The sequence below is a fragment of the Pleurodeles waltl genome, chromosome 7, assembly GCF_031143425.1.
Source record: "Pleurodeles waltl isolate 20211129_DDA chromosome 7, aPleWal1.hap1.20221129, whole genome shotgun sequence".
NCBI classification, from domain to species: domain Eukaryota; kingdom Metazoa; phylum Chordata; class Amphibia; order Caudata; family Salamandridae; genus Pleurodeles; species Pleurodeles waltl.
The window spans coordinates 285,941,774-285,964,460 of record NC_090446.1 but is presented as its reverse complement, the minus strand read 5'-3'; positions in this window follow the sequence as shown (position 1 = coordinate 285,964,460).

The following is a 22,687-nucleotide window of genomic DNA, read 5'->3' as shown; positions in this document are numbered from 1 at the left end:
GGTGTTAAACCGGAGGTAAGACCGCCAACAGGCTGGCAGTCTTACTTTGGGGAATTATGACCATGGCGGTTACCGCCATGGTCATCCGGTGGTTTTCTGTTCCGCCCGCCAGGGCCGAGACGACCGCTGGGCTGGAGACCAGGGTCTCCAGCCCGGCGGCCGTCACTATACCGCCGGCGGTATTCGGACCCGGCTTACTGCCGTGGATTTCCAGCGGTTTGAACCACCATGAAATCCACGGTCATAAGAACTATCAGTGCCAGGGAATTCCTTCCCTGGCACTGATAGGGGTCTCTAACCCCGACTCCCTCCCCTACACCCCCCACCGCCCCTGCCACCCCCCAAAGGTGGCAGGACCCCCCTCCCCACCCCAAACCCCAACATCACATAACCCATACCCATACGACACGCTCGCAGGCACCACCTACATCCTTACACGCACACACGCCGACATACATGCCAACATCCACACACACAGTCAGACATGCACACCCACATTCAGACATACAGGCACACATCCATACAGACATACCCACAGACATACACGCACTCATTCCCATACACACAACACCCCCGCAAGCATACACGCACTCACAAACCCCCTTATATACACACATGCACACCCCCATGCACCCACACAACACACAACACCCCCCGCCCCCCTCCTCTAACGGACGATCGACTTACCTGTTCCGTCGATCCTCCGGGAGGGGACGGGAGCCATGGGGGCAGCTCCGCCTACACCACACCGCCAACAGAACACCGCCACTGCGAATCACAGGACGTGATTCACTTTGCGGTGTTCTGTTGGCGTGGCGGTGGAGGTGGAGCAACCTCCACTTCCCCGCATCCCGCCAGTATGGCTATTGGCGGCTCACCGTCGGTAAAAGGACGGAGAGCTGCCAACGTTCATAATAGGCTGAGCGGAAAACCGCCACCACTGGCGGTCTTCCACACGGCGGTACCTCGGCGGTCTTCAAAAAAGACCGCCGAGGTTGTAATGACCCCCTAATTCTTTTGAAAATTCATAACTTGACTTGTGTATGTATGTTGGATTTTTATCATTTTGGTCTTGCTTCGTTTAGATAAATATTCCCTATTTCTGTGTCATTTTGTAGTGTTTTCACTGAATTACTGTATGTGTTGGTACAAATACTTTACACACTGCTTCTGAAGTTAAGCCTGCCTGCTCGTGCCAAGCTACACAGGGGGTGAACAGGGTTAACCAAAGGTGGTTCTCCTTTACCTTGACTAGAGTGAGGGTCCTTGCTTGGACAGGGGGTAACCTGACTGCCAACCAAAGACCCCATTTCTAACAATCACTTGATTATAAGTTACATTTAGGGGAAAGGATGTGGCATTACAGATAGAGTTTCAGGCTTTTCAACTGGGGATCCAGGTTAGAGTTTCGGCATCAGCTCGACATCCTATGATACTGGGGATATCACTTAATCTCCCCATGCCTAAATCCAAAATGAAAGTGCCCTTGTGTAATGTAACTGACGATTGTGTAAAACACTCCACCTTCGGGTCAAGTCTATGCTGTATAAAACTGAAAAAAAACAAAAAAATGAGAGGCTTATTCTGAGTTTGTCAGACGAACCAACTGCCAAACTCAAGGGGATGAGACCGCTGTGAACCTGGCAGCCTCACCCTCAGCCGTATTACAATGTTCCCACCCAGCTAACTAGCGGGAACATCATATTATCATGTTCCCGCCAGATGGCCCAGCGGGAACAGTGCTACAGTATTGGTCTTGGCTCCCTTAAGGGGGCCAGGCCAATACCATAGCACATCACCCTCAGAATGTACACTGCCTGCAAAGTAGACAGTTTGCATTCCAAGAGTGCTGGGCAGGGAGGATCCTGCACTGCTCACAACCATGTCGTGGGCATTGCCGGGTCCCCCCTCTGGTCCCAGCACTTCCTTTCTGCCAGCCTTTTCATGGTGGTAAAACATTTTTTTTATACGTAAGACTATTAATGCTGTAGCTGTTCTTTAGAACACTCTGGGGGGCTGCAATAGAACACAACTGACAGGGTGCTCCTGTTGGAAGTATGTTTTACTTAGCATGTCAGACTTCATACTCATATGCCTGAGAAAGACAGTGTGAATATATAGATAATATCCTCTTATTTTAGCTTCTGGAGCACCTTCCGTAACCTCTATTGGAAAATCATGAGAAAACAGTTTTTCCTCAAGCATTATTCATGAAATCCAAGCAGAAGGTTTGTTTCACAGGGTAAAATCACCTTAGAACACTTCACAATTTCTAAAAATAGTATGGTACTATCACGACAATGCATTTCAATAGGGACCATGCCTCAGACTCCTGTAAATGCTGCAGCAGCATGCTGTCCTGTTGTGGCCAGACAATAAAGGGGATTCCATTTCAGACGTCCATAAATGTCCTTTGGGGTCTGGGTGTGCTCACCCTGCCCACTTACATATTTTATAATTCATTTTCAGGGCACAGAGACCCTGTCCCTAAATCTTGTAATGGCTGCCAAAACATATTATTACCCACCAATTAGGATTGACTAGTCTCATTTAAATTGACCAGTCACAGCATATCTGAAAACCAACTGCCCAGATATCTATACTTGTTTTTCCTTTCATATCTCAAAAACCACTGAACAGATTTACACGAAATACCAAAAAGCATGATCAGCGTATCCAAGATGTAGCTTCCTGCAAAATTTGGTAATCCCATTCAGCGGTTCAGGCTGTAGTTGTGTCTAAAGACCCTATGGGAAAATGCATGGGGAAATTTGTTTTGGGACCGCCTGCCTTTTCTCTGCTAGACGGATCACCCCAAAACGTTCAAGACAGCAGCTGAGTGGAGTACTTATGAAAATTCGTGAACATTTGTCAAATGGTATGAAAGTTTTTGTCCAAAAAAAATGTAAACTAGGTCCTAATTTTAACTATCTACAGGAGGCCAAAGATTACAGTGATGTTACAGTTAGGCTCATATTTTAAAAATATAAAACCACGGAAATTCACTTACTAGGGTTAGAGTTATCTCAAGTAACTATAACTCACAACTTCTTCGACCCCACTCCTTTTCTAGGCCCTCGCTTGATGGATCACCTTGAAACGTCCCACGCACAACAAGAATCACTGGCACACTTGTTTGGAAAAGTTTGTGAGCATTCGTCAAAGGATGTAAAAGATACAGGTAAGTCAAAAAACTATTTTTCTATGCAAACATGGTCCTACCTGTAACTACCTACTGGAAACTGACGTATAATATACATATACATATATATATATATATATATATATATATGCAAAATAAGTTGTCCTCAGCACTCCCAAACAGGTTAATATTTATTGTGGAATGCAGCTAAGCCAGCAACATACAGGTAATTCATTAGCATTCTCATTTCTCCAGGCCTAATGCGTTTCAGACATGTTTGTCCTTGTTCACAGGCCAAAATGCATAACAGACATCTCTGTCCTTGTTCACAGGCCAAATGCGTGGGTTTAGCAGATTAATTGCAGGCACCTGATCGCTCAGTTAAATACTAGTTCTACCCAAGTGGGCCTCTGAAGTGAGTTTGCAAAGTGCATCGTGCACATTTTTGTTTGGGTTGCTGAAGCCCAACAAAATGTTAAACCCCGATTGGCTGAATTAGGATTGACATAATACTTTGAATGAAAATCTCAGACTAAATCATACATAAATGTTACCAAATAAGCCAATCAGTTAAACTCTGTGTACACACGCAGCTGTAAATTAACATGTCATTTAAACTTTTTTTTTAAGTAGGCAATGAACACCTAATCAAAAGGAACTTCAAAAATATTGACTGTTCATCAGTCGGTTATGAGTAAAATCTTAAAGAAACAAAAATTGGAAAGCAGTGTGGAAATAAGCTTACCCTGTCAACGTACATTTGAGATTCGTCTCTGGAGTAAAGCTTGATTGTAGTGGGCCACCAAAGATCCTATTTTCGGGTTACAAACTAAGTGTAAAGCCGGATGTAAAATGGATTTATACTTAGGCCCATATAGATACTTTTTGATGCAAACTGAGCAAAAGCAGTTTTGCGTCAAAAAGTATAGCGCTGGTTTGCGTCTTTTCAGAGTGCAAGCCGGGCGCCATATTTATGGAATCACGCAAGCCGGCGCGAAGGGTGGGCTAGCGTCTGGGAAAATGACGTTAGCTGGGTGGGGTTGGTGGTATGGGGGAAGAGGGTTTTGCACCAAATATTGATGCTAGGTTGGTTAGAGGAAAAAAATAAATGCCTTTCACCAGCCTAGCGTCATTTCCTGGAGCAAAACCATCCATACCACATGGCCCCTGTCTTAAAAAAGACAGGAGACATGCCCACCACCCCAATAGCCAGTACACGTGACAAGGGTCCCCTGGGCATGGCCATTAGACCCAGTGCTATGTAGGGGGGCCATTTCAGGGCTCCGAATGGCAGTTTAATAACAGTTCTAAACTACTTACCTCTACTTACCCTACGTACCTGTGATGGGGGTCCCCCATCCTCTGGTGTCCCTCTGGTATGGATGGGGGTGTTCCTGGGGCTTGGGGTGGGCACCTGTGGGCTCTTTCAATGGTGTTTGACCATGGAAACGGGTCCACAGTTCCCCTAACGCCTGCCCTGTCCCATGCATTAAATAATGGCACTAAGCAGGCTGAGTGCCATTATTTAGGCCCTCCTCCCCCGTACACCTTTTTTGCACGGAAGGCTAAATAAGACGCTAGGGGCTTTGGGTTACTTTTTGGACGGGAACACCTACCTTGCTTGTCATTGATGCAAGGTGGTTTCACGCATCCAAAAAATGACTTTAACTCCAATACTTTGACGAGTCTAGCGTCAAAATATTAATATGGAGTTAAGTGTGCGCTGAATTAGTATAAAAAAAGTATGCTAATTCAGTACAAAGAAAGTATAAACATTCCCCTTAGTCCACAACATGTTCCCTGCAAACACAGTTTTTGCATTGAAATGTTGTCCAGTACCTATGCAAATGATCTTTTCTGAACAAAAAAAATTGCGATGGAAGAGAACACTCTCACTAAAATTGTCCCAAATGCTGACTTTGTACATTATTGTATTTGTTTGGTTCAAAAGTTACACAGGCAGATACCAGACACAAATGCTATTTTCCAGGGCATTTCATGACATTTCTAATGCTCTCTGACAATGAGACATTATAACACTCAAATATTTCTGGGAAAGGGAGGGACCCACAGTACAGGGGACTGGATTTCGAATTATGCAAGGGAAATATCTATTAGGCAATTCACCGGAGTTTCAAGCCCATATTTATACTTTTTGATGCAAAACTGCTCAAACGGCTTATTGAGCGTCATTGTGCCATTTCTCAGCGCCATCTGGGTGTCATATTTATACTATGAGGCATGATGGTGCTAAGAAATGGTTATAGTAAAAAAATGTGAAGTAAACCTGTTGTAAGGCAAATTTACATTAACGCTGCAAAAATGACTCAAACCCGTTTTGCGGCACGTAAAAATGTTGCGAATGGATGTGCACCATTTTAACCCCACATTTACATCGACTTTAGATACTAAAGCAAGAAATGTTGCAAAGCAACAGAAAGATGAAAGTAGCAGGCCAGGAGAGACCCCAAGGTGACCCCATACACCCAGGAACTAGCCAAGATGGCACACAGAAGTCCCAGGAGAAGGAAAAGAAAAAGCGCAAGTGTCGGTTTAGTGAGGAGGAGCATGAGATCCTAGTGAGAGAGGTGACGGAGCACCAACACCAGCTATTCGTCACCTCCAATTTGCCAATTTGCAAGAGAGAGGCAATATGGCAGCAAATAGTGCACAAAATAAGCAGTGTGGCAGAGGTGAAGCGAACTGTCAGAGTACAAGAAATGCTGGCATGATTGTAAGCGAAGAAATAAGGAGAAAATGTCCAGGAACAGAAAGGCAGCACTGCAAGCTGGAGATGGAAGTCCTACACCACAGGAGGACCTGGATGAGATAGAGGAGATGGTGGCAGTGGTCATCCCGGAAGAGGTGGTCACAGGAATGCAAGGACAGGACAGCGCAGACTTTGAACAACCACCACAAATGCAGGGTAAGTTGCAGGGAAAAAATAACTGCCTATTTTACAAATGCCAGGAGGGGGAGGTACATAGGACACACTCAATGCATGCGATAGGACTGCAGCGGGACAAATTGCCTATGACTCAAGTTGCACCATTCAAACATAAGCAATACATGTACAGATGCCTTGGTCGTGACCATGCACAATCAACACATACACAACCTGGACATATGCCAATAACCAAGGCTATTTACCAAAAATGTACATATGCAGCACATAGGATGGAATGCATGACTAATTACTGTGCCTGTGGCTGTGTCATCCCAACACCCCTTGCAGTGAGTCAAATCTACCCTTCCCACACAACTGAAACATCAGAGACTATGAAGTCAGTCGATACCATTCCTCGGGTTACTTCATGGTGGTGTTTCTTGCAGAAACACTTTGCAACTGCCATGTCCCGTTACTGAAACACATGTGTGCTGCATCTTACAGAACACAATAATATGGCACCTCAGCTGACATCACTCATACATGGGCAGGAAGCAACACCAACCCGCACAGAAACAACACATCCTCATAAGGCAGCCACTTCTCCATCATGCAGCAAAAATACCTGTCTGGGTGCAGGGAGAACTAATCTGTGCAGCTGCTGGTCCCATATCACAGGAAACATGGCACTAACCTGGTGCAGTGTGGAGACACACATATTGACGCTGATCAGAATTGTGCCACTAGAGAACATATGCACTACACATTGCAAACATGCACAACACAACACAACCTGCCAGAGCCAGACCATTTGCCCATGAGGCATTCTTCATTGTCAACATGTGCCACTTCCACCTGCACTGTTGGTGGTGGTCATATTGCCAGTGGTAGTCTGGTGGTCATAGGACTGCCAGACTTGTAATGAGGGTCCATTTATGCACCAGTACAACTAGCTCTAAAATATCCATCAAACTATCTCACGGCCCTGATCAAAGTTGAAAGTGAGACAACTGGCTATGTCCACAATGTATTGGCATCAGGCACTGTCAAGTAGAAAATGATATTCACATCACCAAATGATACACATGCTGGCCATCCCTGGGTCCACCCCCTGTGCAAGTGGTAAATTAGCTGTACTACCACAATGCAGCATCCCTTGTACCATAGTGCAAGTTTCGTTGCATTGAGGGGGAGCACCTTCCAGCACAACCAGAAACTGAAATGGCAATCTGCTAGGTCCATGTGTGCTGTGGACTGTAGCACACATACACATACATCAACATGAGGAGCAATCAAAGTAAACTACTAGATTGCACCCTGGTAATGCCATCCCTGGAGTGGTGTAAGGTTTTAGTCCTAGCCTGGTGTATGAAAAACATGTAAAACTGGGACAGGGGCAAATTGCAATGTGTGTTGGTGTAGCTTGACCACTGCAACAGCCATTGCAAGGTCCTACCATGCAAAGTGACGCATGGGAAGGGACCACATTAACAAGATGGTGTCAAGCAACCAAAAGGGAATACATCACACCTTGTAAATATGACACGGCCTATTGCAGCACAAGAGCTTCCTTTTATGTGATACTCAGGTGGGGCAAAGGGCAGATTAATTGTAATTGTGTTTATATAGCGCTTACTTCCCCTCACGAGGCGATGAAGCGCTTATTGACGAGTAGCACGCTACTCCAGAACCCAAGAGGAATTAGTGGATTAGTATAGGGAAATAGGAGCTCAGTAATAGTATGAGTTAATTTCAGCAGAGGATATGTGAGTTTGTTAGTTGGATTAATGGAGGGATAGAAGAGGGAAGAATCCAGAAGTGTTAATTGGGAGTTTATAGTAATAGGAAGAGACTTTGGATGAGTAAAGGAGAGATGGAGGTGGGAGGAATCTATTTAAAGAAGTTAGGGAGATCATAGTAGCAGAAGGGGTTTTGGATGAGTCAAAGGTGAGATAAATGAGGAAGAACTTAGTAGAGTTGTTTGGGAGAACATAGTAGTAAACTGAGGTGGGGTGAGCCGGGAGCGGTGGAGGAGGTAAGACCTTAGGCAGGGTTATTTTAGAGACCAAAGTAGTAAAATGGGTTTGGGATGAGACAGAGTGGGGATGGAGGATAGATTGAGAGAGACATAGAGTGATGGGGAGGCATGGTAAAGCTCACAAGAGAGTACATTTTATTGTATTATTTATTTATTTTGTATTTAATTATTTATTTTCTTAAATTTATTTATTTAATTTTTTATTTTTTTTCGCTAGTACAGTAGGACTAGAGTAATAAATAAATAGATATGTAAATACATAGTAAGTGAATATATGTGCAAGGAATGTAATGGGTATCATGCAAGAAGTAAAGTTGTACTGTATGAGTGTAGGAAAATGCCACTGTTGCCATGGTTATCCCCTAACTTTTTGCCTTTTGTTGATGCTAGTTATGATTGAAAGTGTGCTGGGACCCTGCTAACCAGACCCCAGCACCAGTGTTCTTTCCCTAAACTATACCTTTGTCTCCACAATTGGCACAGCCCTGGCACACAGACAAGTCCCTTGTAAATGGTATCCCTAGTACCAAGGGCCTTGTAGTCAAGAAAAGTCTCTAAGGGCTGCAGCACATTTTATGCCACCCTGGGGACCCCTCACTCAGCACATGCACACTGCCTCACAGCTTGTGTGTGCTGGTGGGGAGAAAAAAACTAAGTCTACATGGCACTCCCCTCAGAGTGCCATGCCCACAACCCACTGCCTGTGGCATAGGTAAGTCACCCCTCTTGCAGGCCTTACAGCCTTAATGGCAGGGCACACTATACCACAGGTGAGGGCATAGCTGCATGAGCACTATGGGGGTCATTCTGACCTTGGCGGTAAAAGGCGCTTACCGCCGGTCAGAAGACCGCCATAACACCGCTGCGGCCGCGGAAAGCCGCCACGGTCATTCTGACCCACAACGGCCAAACCTCCAAAAATCCGACCTCCACTGCAGCCCGCCACATCAGCGGGCAGTGATAAACTGGAGATGACCAAACCTCCACCGTCACGCCAACAGAAATACGCCCATGCCATTCTGACCCACGAATCCACGCGGCGGTCATTCAAACGCGGTATTCCATTGGCGCTACACACCGCCGCGGTCAAAATACACACCCAGCACCAAAACACAGCCACATTGGACAATTCGAAATAGACACACCTGATACACATACACACACCACTCCCACACAATCAATCAACTATAAAACACACACCCACATCACCCACAAACCCCTACGACCACAATTACTGAGAGAAGGAGAGAGAGACACAGCAGACAATCTACAGCAATACACACTGAGGCACACTACACCATCACACACACCACATAGTAGCACAAAGCACCACACACCAACATACTCATCATCACATACACCACCCCACACCTCACCCACACCACCCCATGGCACCCCAAAGGCACCCACGCTTTTCGGACCAAGAACTCCGGGTCATGGTGGAGGAAATCCTAAGAGTGGAACCCCAGCTCTTCGGCTCACAGGTGCAGCACACCAGTATAGCTAGGAAGGCAGAGCTATGGCAGCGGATCGTGGACAGGGTCAACGCGGTGGGACAGCATCCCAGGAATAGGGAGGACATCCGCAAACGATGGAACGACCTACGGGGGAAGGTCCGCTCGATGGTCTCCAGGCACAACATCGCGGTCCAGAAGACTGGCGGCGGACCCCCACCCACCGCTCCCGAATTTACATCATGGGAGCAAGAGGTCTTGAACATCCTGCATCCTCAGGGCCTCGCTGGAGTAGCCGGAGGAATGGACTCTGGTAAGTCCAATCTCAACTACTATATCCCCCCCACCCCACCAGCATGCCAACCCACACCCCCACCCTCACCCCCAACCCCCCAGCACACATCCTCCCTGACAATGTCTCACCAGCACAACCCACCCATCCCAACACCAACTCCTGCATGCCAACACAATCCATGGACACCCATCACCTAAGCATGACCACTGCACTTACCCACCCCCCCCCCTAACTACCCTCACAACACCTCCCTCAAGGGAATGCCTGCACTGGGGGACAAGGGCACCCATAACACGCATGCTATTGCACACACAGAAACAATAACCAAACTCTCTTACCCCATGCAGGACCCGAACGCCAACACACCAGCCAGGAGGGTCCAGAAATGTCCATCCCACCCCCGGAACAGGCCCACAGTGAGGACAGCAGCTCTGTCGACACTGAACCTGATGACCAGCCCGGACCATCGGGGACCTCTGGGCAGTCGGTTCCCCTCAGGCAGCCACAGGCCACACCAGACCCGACCCCCTCTGCCAACACCAGCACAGCTCCCACCCAGCGGGCCCATGCCTCTGTCTCTAGGACAGGTCAATCAGCGGTGTGTCTGCCACTACAGGGCACCCAGGCTAACCCAACACCCCAACAACAACAGGGACCTGGGGGCAGTGGTAGCGGGCACACCGTCCAGGGGACAGAGGCCGGGGGAAACCGGGCAGCTCGGAGGGCTGCTGTGCGACAGGGGGGGGAGGAGAGGCCCAGGGAACCCACTCTCCAAGAGGCCCTCACCACCATCATGGGGGCCTACCACCACTCCCAAGAGACGATGGCGACGGTACTGGCCAGGTTCACTGAGATCCAGGCACAGCAGGAGGAACGCTACATGGGGTTCAGGGAGGAGCTGAGAATCATCGGGACCGCAATGGGGACCATCGTCCTGGCCCTCAACAGGATAGAAGACGCGTTGCGGGACCATGTGGCACCACACAGGGCCCCTGTCACTAGCCCGGACCAGGAACAGCCTACCACCTCCGCCGGCGCTAGTGGACAGGAGGCCCCAACACCACGACAGCCCACCAGAACCCCACCTCCTGCTGAAGAACAACCACCCCGTAAGAGGAGCCTGAGATCCAAAAAAACGACAGAGTAGGATGTCAAGACCCCCGCCAGCAGGACATACCCCCTGAAGTCTTCCCACTGTCCCACATTGCCACCCTGTCCAACCATGAACTGCCTCTGCTCCATCCTTCCACAGGCAAAAGGACAATGCACCTGTGAGACTGAGAACTGGACTCTGCCATGGACATTACTCCACCCCCACCCATCACCCTAATAATCACATGTACCAATATCTAGCACTGTAAATAAATCACGTATTGCACACAAATCAGTTTTGAGTCATGCTGTATTATTAACAAATGTATTACATATTACTGTTCAATATCTGTTCTGTCAATTACTGATGACAACATACCAATGTCAATACGGTGTAGTTCATGGGCAAACCAAGCAGAAGTCAGGCACTGAGTCATACAGCACTGAGAAGGGAAGGGAAAACCAAAAATTAATCAAAAAGATCTGGGGGGAACTACAGAAAGTACAGATGCAGGAGGCTATAAGCAATTGTGAAATGGCGTGGGTGATTCTTACCTGTGTGTTACTGGAAATACTGTTGTATCACTCTGTCCCTATTGTCTGTGTCGTCCTCTTCGTCTTCCTCCTCTTCACTCTCCACAGGCTCCACGGCTTCTACAACACCACCATCTGGACCATCCTCCTGCAGGAAAGGCACCTGGCGTCGCAAAGCCAGGTTGTGAAGCATACAGCACGCCACGATGATATGGCACACCTTCTTTGGTGAGTACATTAGGGATCCACCAGTCATATGCAGGCACCTAAATCTGGCCTTCAGGAGGCCAAAGGTTCGCTCAATCACCCTCCTAGTATGCCCATGGGCCTCATTGTACCGTTCCTCTGCCCTGGTCCTGGGATTCCTCACTGGGGTCAGTAGCCACGGCAGGTTGGGGTAACCAGAGTCACCTATTAGCCACACACGCTGTCTCTGTAGCTGTTCCATCACATAGGGAATGCTGCTATTTCGCATAACATACGCGTCATGCACTGACCCAGGGAACTTGGCATTTACATGGGAGATGTACTGGTCAGCCAAACAGACCACCTGCACATTCATAGAATGATAATTCTTCCTGTTCCTGTACACCTGTTCATCGTCATTTGGGGGGACTAAAGCCACATGGGTCCCATCAATTGCACCAATGATGTTGGGGATGTGTCCAAGGGCATAGAAATCAGCTTTCACTGTAGGCAAATCACCCTCCTCTGGGAAAATGATGTAGATCCGCATGAGTTTCATCAGGGCAGACAACACTCTGGACAAAATCTTGGAAAACATAGGCTGAGACATCCCAGATGACATGGCCACTGTTGTCTGGAATGAGCCAGTTGCAAAGAAATGGAGGACAGACAGAACCTGCACTAGAGGGGGAATTCCTGTGGGTTGGCGGATGGGGGACATCAGGGCTGGCTCCAGCTGGGCACACAGTTCATGGATGGTGGCTCGGTCAAGTCGGTATCGTAGTATTATATGGCGTTCTTCCATTGTCGACAGGTCCACCAGCGGCCGGTACACGCGAGGATTCCTCCTTCTCATCGCAAGTCCCAGCGGACGGTGCCTAGGAAGGAGAATATGGAGTACAGAGTCAATCCACTCACAGGTACGTACAACACAGCTTGCACAGTACAGGTAAATGTATGGGTTGCTATGTTTGTATGTGTGCCATAGCAAGGCCTAGCCCTGTGTGACGCATTAGAAATTAAGCCATGTGGGCCCTTGAAATGGCGGATGCCTGACCTGTGAAGTGGGACAATGGGATGTGAGGTCACTGCGCTGGCGGGGCACACCGTGGCGGTAGGCGGTCGAAGACCGCTGTGCGAAGACGCATTGGTTAACATTGAAGCCTATGGGATTCAGGAGCCAATGACGATGTGCGCCGGCGGTCGCGGTACGCACCGCCGTGGTACGCACCGCCGCGGGCGTGACCGCCATTTCCTATCTGCTTAATCACTCGAGACCTGATCTTCCACAGGAGAGGACCTATACTGCAAGTGCTGCTGTGAACTCGGTCTGGAAGTGACAATGGCTGCTGCGACTGGGGAAAGGGCCCCTGCCTTCACGTCTGAAGAGTTGGACAAACTTGTGGATGGGGTCCTCCCCCAGTATGCGCTACTCTACGGTCCTCCAGACCAACAGGTGAGTACACTGAGTGCACATTGAATGGGTTATGCCTGTGTGGAGTGGGGGGGATGTAAGTTGGTGGGGTGGGGAGGAAATGAGGAGTGCAACGCACGACAGATGAGAGAATGGGACCCATGGCAAGGTTGGGGAGGGGGGGGCATGTACTCCAAACATGCAGAAATGTGACCTTTTCTCTTTCCCACCCTGTACATGTCAAACAGGTGAGCGCCCATCAGAAAATCGATATTTGGCGTGCCATCGCCAAGGAAGTCCGGGCCCTGGGGGTCTACACCAGACGGGGCACCCACTGCCGCAAGAGGTGGGAGGACATCCGCCGCGGAACCCGAAAGACCGCCGAGTCACTGCTGGGAATGGCCTCCCGACCTAGGAGGGGTGCCAGTCGTACCCTGACCCCCCTGATGTCCCGGATCCTGGCGGTGGCCTACCCTGATTTGGATGGGCGCTTGAGGACAGCACAGCAGACACAAGGGGGTGAGTATCAGCACATTCTGCTATCTGTACGCGCAGTCGAGGCGTCTGGGTGGGGGAGGAGGGCTGTGGGTGACAGTAGGCCAGGGCGCTTTCTGGAGTGCAGTCCCCTCCCTTAGACATGGCCCTGTGCCCCCGCCCCCCACCTCTGTAGGGTGCCAAGTGCAGCTACCCATGGTCCAGCATCACCCATGTGCGCGTCTGTTGTCCCTAGACCTGTTGGCCTAGTCAGAAGTACTGAGTAGTGTACCCCAAGTTCGCGACTTAGTGCATGAGGCACCTGTGTCTGTCCTCTCCGCAAAGGGTATTGATAAGGCATGCACTCAACTTAGTTTTATTTCTCCCCCCACCCTTATTCTTTGTTTTCTTGTGCTTTAGCATCATCAGGCGGAGGAGATTTGGCGTCGGAGCACGAGGGAGCTGCAAGTCACCAGGCCCCGGTGGGCACTGAAACAGACACCGAGGGCACCAGTGATCCGGAGGGCGAGGGGAGCACCACAACGGGGGCCGGTGGAGACACCAGCGACACGGACACGTCCTCGTTTGGGAGCTCCCTAGCGGTGGCGGCAACATCTGTGCTCCCCGCAACAACAGGTACAGCCGCCACCCAGCGCACCAGCACCGCCCTCCCAGCAGCCCCTCAGTCTTCGCTCCGTGCCCGCTCGGCCAGGAAGGCGCGCGTCTCCTTCGCCCCAGGCACCTCAGCCCCTGCCTCTGTTACCCCTGCTGCCCTCAGTGCGGAGCTCATTGACCTCGTGAGGACGGTCATTGTTGGGCAGACTACCCTTCTGAATGCCATCCAGGGGGTGGAAAGGGAGGTGCATCGGAGCAATGCCTACCTGGAGGGCATTAATTCGGGTCAGGCTGCCCATCAACGAGCGTTCACTGCTCTGGCCTCAGCACTGACGGCAGCCATTGTCCCTGTCTCCAGTCTCCCTCTTCTATCTGCCTCCACCCTTTCTCTCAGATGCAGACATACCAACAGTCACTACCACCTCTGTGTCCCCGTCCTCCTCGTCTCCCTCCTCCCTCCCTGTGACGTCTACACTCACACCTGCATGCACACCAACATCAGCCAGTTCTTCCATCACCAGCACACCCTCCACTACAGTCCGCACACCTGCAGTCACCACCCCCACTGGCATTTACACGTTCCCTGTGTCCTCTCCCACTGTGTCTGTCACCCCCTCTTCCAAGACACATAAACGCAGGCAGACACCCAAACAACAGCCAACCACCTGACGACAGCCTACGTCCCAGTCACCTGCACCCAAGGACAGCACACCTGACTCTCATACAACCACATCCTCTTCCTCCACTTCTATCACCACTACTCCTACCCCTTACCTTGGTCCCAAGAAATATTACCTCTCCAATCTTGACCTCTTTCCCTCCCCTGACCCACCCCCTCCATCTGGGAAAAGTCCCAAGGGCACCTCAGCCACCACCAGCCCAGCTTCTAAGGTGCAAGTGGTGCATGGCTTATGGAGTCCACCCTTTGGCGGCAGTGACACTTCGGTCAGCAGCAAGGGGACAGCCAGCCCCCCCCCCAGGCAAGAGGACCCGGAAAGTGAAGGGCCGCCGTGAGCGGACAGAGACGGCTGCACCCAAGGAGGTAACTCCGGCCACTTCACCTGCCACAACAGCCAGGGGAGGCAAGGGCCCGAGAGCCCCATCTAAGGAGCGGAAGGACAGCAGGGCGGAGAGGACAACCACCAGGAGTGCGGAGCAGGAGGGCCCCACAAGCCCCATCCCGGCTGCAAGGGACGACACCAAAGGGCCCAGGACTCCGTCCCCGAAGGGGCCTGACACTGCACGGTCGGAGGGCGAGTGAGCAGGGTGTCCAGGCCAGGTCTGACTCCCTTGACATACTGCACGAGCACCGCTGAACAGGGCCCGCCGTGCAGAAGAGCACCGCTGAACAGGGCCCCGCCGTGCAGAAGAGCACCGCTGAACAGGGCCCCGCCGTGAAGACAGGTACCGCTGAACAGGGCCCCGCCATGAAGAGAGGTACCGCTGAACAGGGCCCCGCCGTGAAGACAGGTACCGCTGAACAGGGCCCCGCCGTGCAGAAGAGCACCGCTGAACAGGGCCCCGCCGGGAAGACAGGTACCGCTGAACAGGGCCCCGCCGTGAAGACAGGTACCGCTGAACAGGGCCCCGCCGTGAAGACAGGTACCGCTGAACAGGGCCCCGCCGTGCAGAAGAGCACCGCTGAACAGGGCCCCGCCGTGAAGACAGGTACCGCTGAACAGGGCCCCGCCGTGCAGAAGAGCACCGCTGAACAGGGCCCCGCCGTGAAGACAGGTACCACTGAACAGGGCCCCGCCGTGCAGAAGAGCAGCGCTGAACAGGGCCCCGCCGTGAAGACAGGTACCGCTGAACAGGGCCCCGCCGTGAAGACAGGTACCGCTGAACAGGGCCTCGCCGTGAAGACAGGTAACGCTGAACAGGGCCCCGCCGTGCAGAAGTGCACCGCTGAACAGGGCCCCGCCGTGCAAAAGAGCACCGCTGAACAGGGCCCTTCGTGACAAGCACCGCTCCGCTGGGCCCTTCATCTCAAGCACCGCTCCGCTGGGCCCTTCCTGTCAAGCACCGCTCCGCTGGGCCCTTCCTGTCAAGCACCGCTCCGCTGGGCCCTTCCTCTCAAGCACCGCTCCGCTGGGCCCTTCATCTCAAGCACCGCTCCGCTGGGCCCTTCATCTCAAGCACCGCTCCGCTGGGCACCGCCGTCTCTGAACCGCTCCGCTGGGCCCTTCCTGTCAAGCACCGCTCCGCTGGGCCCTTCCTGTCAAGCACCGCTCCGCTGGGCCCTTCCTCTCAAGCACCGCTCCGCTGGGCCCTTCATCTCAAGCACCGCTCCGCTGGGCACCGCCGTCTCTGAACCGCTCCGCTGGGCCCTTCCTGTCAAGCACCGCTCCGCTGGGCCCTTCCTGTCAAGCACCGCTCCGCTGGGCCCTTCCTGTCAAGCACCGCTCCGCTGGGCCCTTCCTGTCAAGCACCGCTCCGCTGGGCCCTTCATCTCAAGCACCGCTCCGCTGGGCACCGCCGTCTCTGAACCGCTCCGCTGGGCCCTTCATCTCAAGCACCGCTCCGCTGGGCATCGCCATGTCAAGCACCGCTCCGCTGGGAACCGCCGTCTCAGGCACTGTTTATGGTTCACTGTGCCACCATGCCTCCTCCTTGACCAGTGGAGACTGTCATCCACCTGATGGACTGTGGCTTTGCACTCCCCAGGATGGTACAGTGGGCAGCCCACCCACTGTAGAGACATTGAGAGACTGTGGCTTTGCACTCCCCAGGATTGAACAGTGGGCAGCCCACCCACTGTAGGGACTTGAGAGACTGTGGCTTTGCACTCCCCAGGATGGCACAGTGGGCAACCCACCACTGTAGAGACATTGAGAGACTGTGGCTTTGCACTCCCCAGGATGGCACAGTGGGCAACCCACCCACTGTAGAGACTTGAGAGAATGTGGCTTTGCACTCCCCAGGATGGCACAGTGGGCAGCCCACCCACTGTAGAGACTTGAGAGACTGTGGCTTTGCACTCCCCAGGATGGTGCAGTGGGCATGGTGGCTCATCGTGGATCTGGCGTCGTGGACTCATGTGGCTGTGGTGCCCCCCCCCTTCCCTTCCCCCTGAGGTGCCTGTAGTTTTTACATCAGATGCCCCTGCAGTGTTCTCTCCAAAGGACTCAGGTCTCCTGTGTGGGCTTTGCCCTTGTTTCGCAAAACATTGGCCCACGGACATGTTAGATTCGTAGGATGTGCAGGACTTGTTACTTCAGTTATACACTGATGTGTATATATTTATTTTTATTGTAAATATTTATCACGGTTGGTCAATAATTTTCTGGAGATTTTTTTGTACATAAATATTTATTCTAAATTTGGTTGTGTCATTGTATTTTTTACGGGTGTTTGGGTGGTGTCACTGTGACTTGTTGCTCTGCATTGGTGTGTACATATTGGGGGGGTCGCATATGTGTGTGCCCGTAACCTTTCGTCCTCCCCCCTCCCCTGTGTCGTAGGTGCAGTACTCACCGTTGACGTCTGCGCCGGAGTTCGTACTCGTGGTAGATGAGCAGGTAGACGAGAGCAGGTATGATGTTCAATTCGGGTTCCATGCTGTCCGGATTCCGCGTGGAGTGTCTCGAGGTGAGCGTTTTCCATTGAAAATGTCTGTTTCCGCCGTGTTTTTATCGGCGGGGCTCCCGCCCCGGAAAAGGTGGCGGATTGGTGGGTCGTGATAGGGTGGGCGGTACATTGTCTGCCGCCTGGCTGTTGGCGGTGACCGCCGGGCTGTTTGTTTGTTCCGCCGTGGCGGTCGGAGTGTTAAAGCGGCGGCCTGTGTTGGCGGTTCCCGCCAGGGTCAGAATTGCATTTTTTTGACCGCCGGCCTGTTGGCGGGTTGGCCGCCGCTTTATCACCGACCGCCAGGGTTAGAATCACCCCCTATGTCCCTACAGTGTCTAAGCCAATTCTTGGACATTGTAAGTGCAGGGTAGCCATAAAGAATATGGCCCTCATTACAACCGTGGCGGTTAGTGTTGAAGCGGCGGTAATACTGCCAACAGGCCGGCGGTAAAAAAAATGGGATCATGACTACGGCGGAAACCGCCAACACAGACAGCCACTTTAACACTCCGACCGCCACAGCGATAGCAACAAACTCTGCGGTGGTCACCGCCAACAGACAGGCGGAGGACAATGTACCGCCCACCACATCACAACCCGCCAATTCGCCAGCTTTTCCGGGGCGGTACCAATGCCATCAAAAGCACTGCGGAAAGAGTCTATGGAAGGGAAACCACTCACCGCTCAGCACTCAATGAAGAACCAGGACGCCATGGAGCCTGAGCTGCAGGTCCTGCCGATGCTGGTCTACCTCCTCATACAAGAGGAATATAAAAGGGGGCGGCGGCGACCAGGGTGAGTACTGCACCTAGCACACAGGGGACAGGGGAGGAAAAAGAGAGTGACACACACACAACACGCAACACCCCCACCCCCCACCCTCACCACAACACCATACACACAAACACGTGCAAAAACAGTCTATTTACACCCCAGAAGAACGCAAGGACAAAAGGAATTGAGTGAAGAAAGTGATATTTTTGAGATATGCAGATATACTATAGAGTTTGGAAAACAGTATTGACACAAATATACAATATGTACAGAAGGCCGTACTTTGTCCATTTACAAATGTCTGTGGGCCACTGGGCCAAAAATCATGGGCCAAGCCCTCAGTTCCTCAATACGGAGAGAACACTGCAGGGGCATCAGGTCAAAAACAGACAGGCACCTCAGGGGGACGGGGAAAGGGGGGGCACCTCAGCCGGAAGATGGTACTACGCCACTGCTCCTCAAGGGGGCTCCATGCCCACAGCGATGTCCTGTGGAGTGCAAAGCCACACTCGTTAGTGGGTGGTTTGCCCACTGCTTGGTCCTGGGGAGTGCAAGGCCACAGTCTCTCTAGTGGGTAATTTGCCCACTGCTTGGTCCTGGGGAGTGTAAAGCCACAGTCTCTCTAGTAGGTGCTTTGCCCACTGCTTGGTCCTGGGGAGTGCAAGGCCACAGTCTCTCAAGTGGGTGGTTTGCCCACTGCTTGGTCCTGGGGAGTGCAAAGCCACAGTCTCCCTAGTGGGTGCTTTGCCCACTGCTTGGCACTGGGGAGTGCAAGGCCACAATGTCTCTAGTGGGTCGTTTGCCTACTGCTTGGTCCTGGGGAGTGCAAAGCCACAGTCTCTCAAGTCTCTCAAGTGGATGCCTTCTTCCACTGGTTCTGGAGGGGGCCGTGTGCCCAGTGTGCTTCATCCTGCCAAGAATAGGGTGAGAGGATGCATTTCTCCACTGGCTCTGGAGGGGGCCTTGTGCCCAGTGTACTTCATCCTGCTAAGGATAGGGTGAGTGAATCCATTTCTCCACTGATTCTGGAAGGGGCCTTGTGCCCAGTGTGCTTCATCCTGCCAAGGATAGGGAGAGTGGATGCATTTCTCCAGTGGTTCTGGATGGGGCTTTGTGCCCAGTGTGCTTCATGTTGCCAAGGATAGGGAGAGTGGATGCATTTCTCCACTGGTTCTGGAGGAGGCCTTGTGCCCAGTGATGCAGCACTTGGGGTGTGGCAGTTCACATTCCCTCACCTGCGTGTCTGAGGCACGAGATTTGCATGGATGAGGTAGCATGATACTCCATGGAGGCAGGGCCAGACTCCATCCTGAGGCGATTAAGGCTGCAAACTGGTGGTAGTGCCGGTGCTGGTGGAGGTGCTTCCAGTGGTGGTGGGAGGCTCCGGGCCGTCTCCTGCAGCCTCGGACGGATGCACACTGGGGCTGCTGCTGCTGGTAGTGGTCCTACTGTCAGCGGTGCAGGTGGCGGTGCATGCAGGTGTGAGTATAGATGCTGCTGGGAGGGAGGTGGGCGAGGAGGAGGAGGTGGGGGACACAGTGGAGGACGGTGGATGTTGGTGTGTTTGCATGAGTATAGTGCTTGTGTGAACGCCTGTGAGATGAAGTGTGGTGCTTATGTTTGCCTGAGCAACTTTTGTGTGGTGATTTGGGTGAATGCTGGTCTGAAGGTGTGCTTGGGATAGGCTGAGGTTCAGGGGATTGGGTCTGGGTAGAGGAGGTTGGAGGGAGGAGGCCAGACACAGGGACAAGGGCTGCCATCAGTGCTGAGGCCAGAGCCTGAAATGCACTCTGTTGGGCCATGTCGCCAGAGTGAATGCCCTCCAGGTATGCTATTGATTGTTGCAAATGCCTCTCAACACCCTGGATGGCATTTAGTATGGTTGACTGCCCAACATAGAGGGATCTCAGGAGGTCCTCACTGAGGGCAGCAGGGCTGACTGGGGCAGGGCCTGAGGTGCCTAGGGTGAAGGAGATGCCCACCCTCCTGGGTGAGCGGACACAGGAAACACACTGAGGGGCTGCTGGTGGGGGGATGGCGGCTGTACCTGTTGTTGGGTTTGGCACAGAGGTGTCCGCCAGGGAGCTTCCATCGGAGGAGTCGCTGTCTGTGGTCTCCCCTCCTGTCCCCATCATGGTGCTCCCCTCGCCCCCATCCCACTGGTGCCCTCACCCTCAGTGGATTCGGCCTCCAGGCCCATGTGGGATGCAGCTCCCTCCGTCGCCGGTGCCTCTGCTCCTCCGTCAGATGATGCTAATGCACACAAGGACAGAGTGACAAAACAAAAAGGGGGGGAAGAGACAGAGGATACACTTGGTGAATGCCAGCAACACCTCTACCGTTGGTGTAGTAGCCCTATGCACTCGGCCATTCCCACCCATTTCCTAAGACAGTCACCAGCCCATGGGGTACAATGCCTAAGGCCAGCATCTGCACACCAGAAACCCACAGGACCCTGGCCAGTAGTAGATCGCCAATTCCACTATTGGGGTAGGAGTGTGCCAGAGCCTGCCCAAAAAGGGACCTACCCTGCCATGATCGCCCTGGCCTAGGGGCACCCACAGCCCACATCCCCCACCCAGGTACCTCCTAATGCATGCAAAGTCAGCTTTCAGAATCTGTACTCACCCCCTTGTGTCTGCTGTGATGCCCTCAAGCGCCCATCCCACTCCGGATAGACCACCACCAGGATGCGGAACATCCTTCCTCGTTGGGAGGCCAGCCCCAGCTGGGCCTCCGCCGTCTTCTTTAACCAGCAGGGCAGGTCCTCTCATCTCTTGTGGCAGTGGGGGCTCTGCCTGTGAAAGACCACCAGGGTCCGCACCTCCTTGGCGATGGCACGCCAAATACCCTTTTTCTGGTATGCACTGACCTGGATGGAAAAGACAGCAGAAAAGGGAATTAATCACCCGTCCGGACCGTCAGATTCATTGGCTACCAGTTCCCACCCACCCACCCCCTGACGCACATACAATGACCACCTTACATGCTGCACTCTGGCCAGGACGCCTCAGCACCCCCCAACCTGTGGCTTACATCCACAACACTCTGTGCATTCATGGCCAACGCATCATGCTCACAGTGTACTCACCTGTTTGTCTGGAGGACCGTAGAGTAACGTGTACTGGGGTAGGACCCTATCCACCAGTTTCTCCAACTCCTCCGCAGTGAAGGCAGGGGCCCTTTCCCTAGACACATGAACCATTGTCGCTTCCAGACACAGGTCACAGCAGCACTTACAGTGTAGGTCCTCTCCTGTTGAAGGTCAGGTAGCAAGTGAGGGATGAGATAGAAATGGCGGTCAAGTCTGCGGCGGTGCATACCCTCACCGCCAGCATACATCGCCATTGGCTCCTGGAACCCATAGGGCCCAATGATAACCAATGCGAAGTTGCGCAGCGGTCATCAACCGCCTACCGCAAGGGCACACAACGCCAGAGCTATTACCTCATTTCCACTTGTCCCTCCTCACAAGTTATGCATCCACCATTTCAGGGGGCCACAGAGCATGGCACCTAACTGGGTCATAGCAGACATTGGCACGGCAACTGATTCTAGGATTCACATTTGGTTTCTGTAAAGTTAAAAAAACAGTATTAGTGTAATAGATGTGGGAATGTGACCCTCTGCTCACCGTTCTCTTCCATAGGCTCCATCCGCTGAGGCTGCATATGAGATGGCGGCATCCTCCGGTATACAGACCCCTGGTAGACCTTGCAACAATGGAGGACAGACACATTATCATTACCTACAGACTTGATCGTGCCACAATCCAGGAACTGTGTGCCCAATTGGAACCAGACCTGATGTCAGCTATCCGTCAGCCCACTGGTATCCCCACTCTAGTTCAAGTCCTGTCAGTGCTCCATTTCCTGGCAAGTGGTTCCTTCCAAACAACAGTGGCCATGGCATCAGGGATGTCTCAGCCAATGTTCTCTAACATGTTGACCAGAGTGTTGTCAGCCCTGCTGAAACACATGCACAGCTACATCGTGTTCCCCCAGGTGGAGGATTTGGCCATAGTGAAAGCTACCTTTTATGCCCTGGGACATATCCCCAACATCATAGGTGCCATTGATGGTACACATGTGGCATTTGTCCTCTCAGTCCCCCCCGGAGAAATGAACAAGTGTTCAGGAACAGAAAAAGCTATCACTCAATTAATGTGCAGATGGTGTGTTTGGCGGACCAGTACATCTCCCATGTGAATGCCAA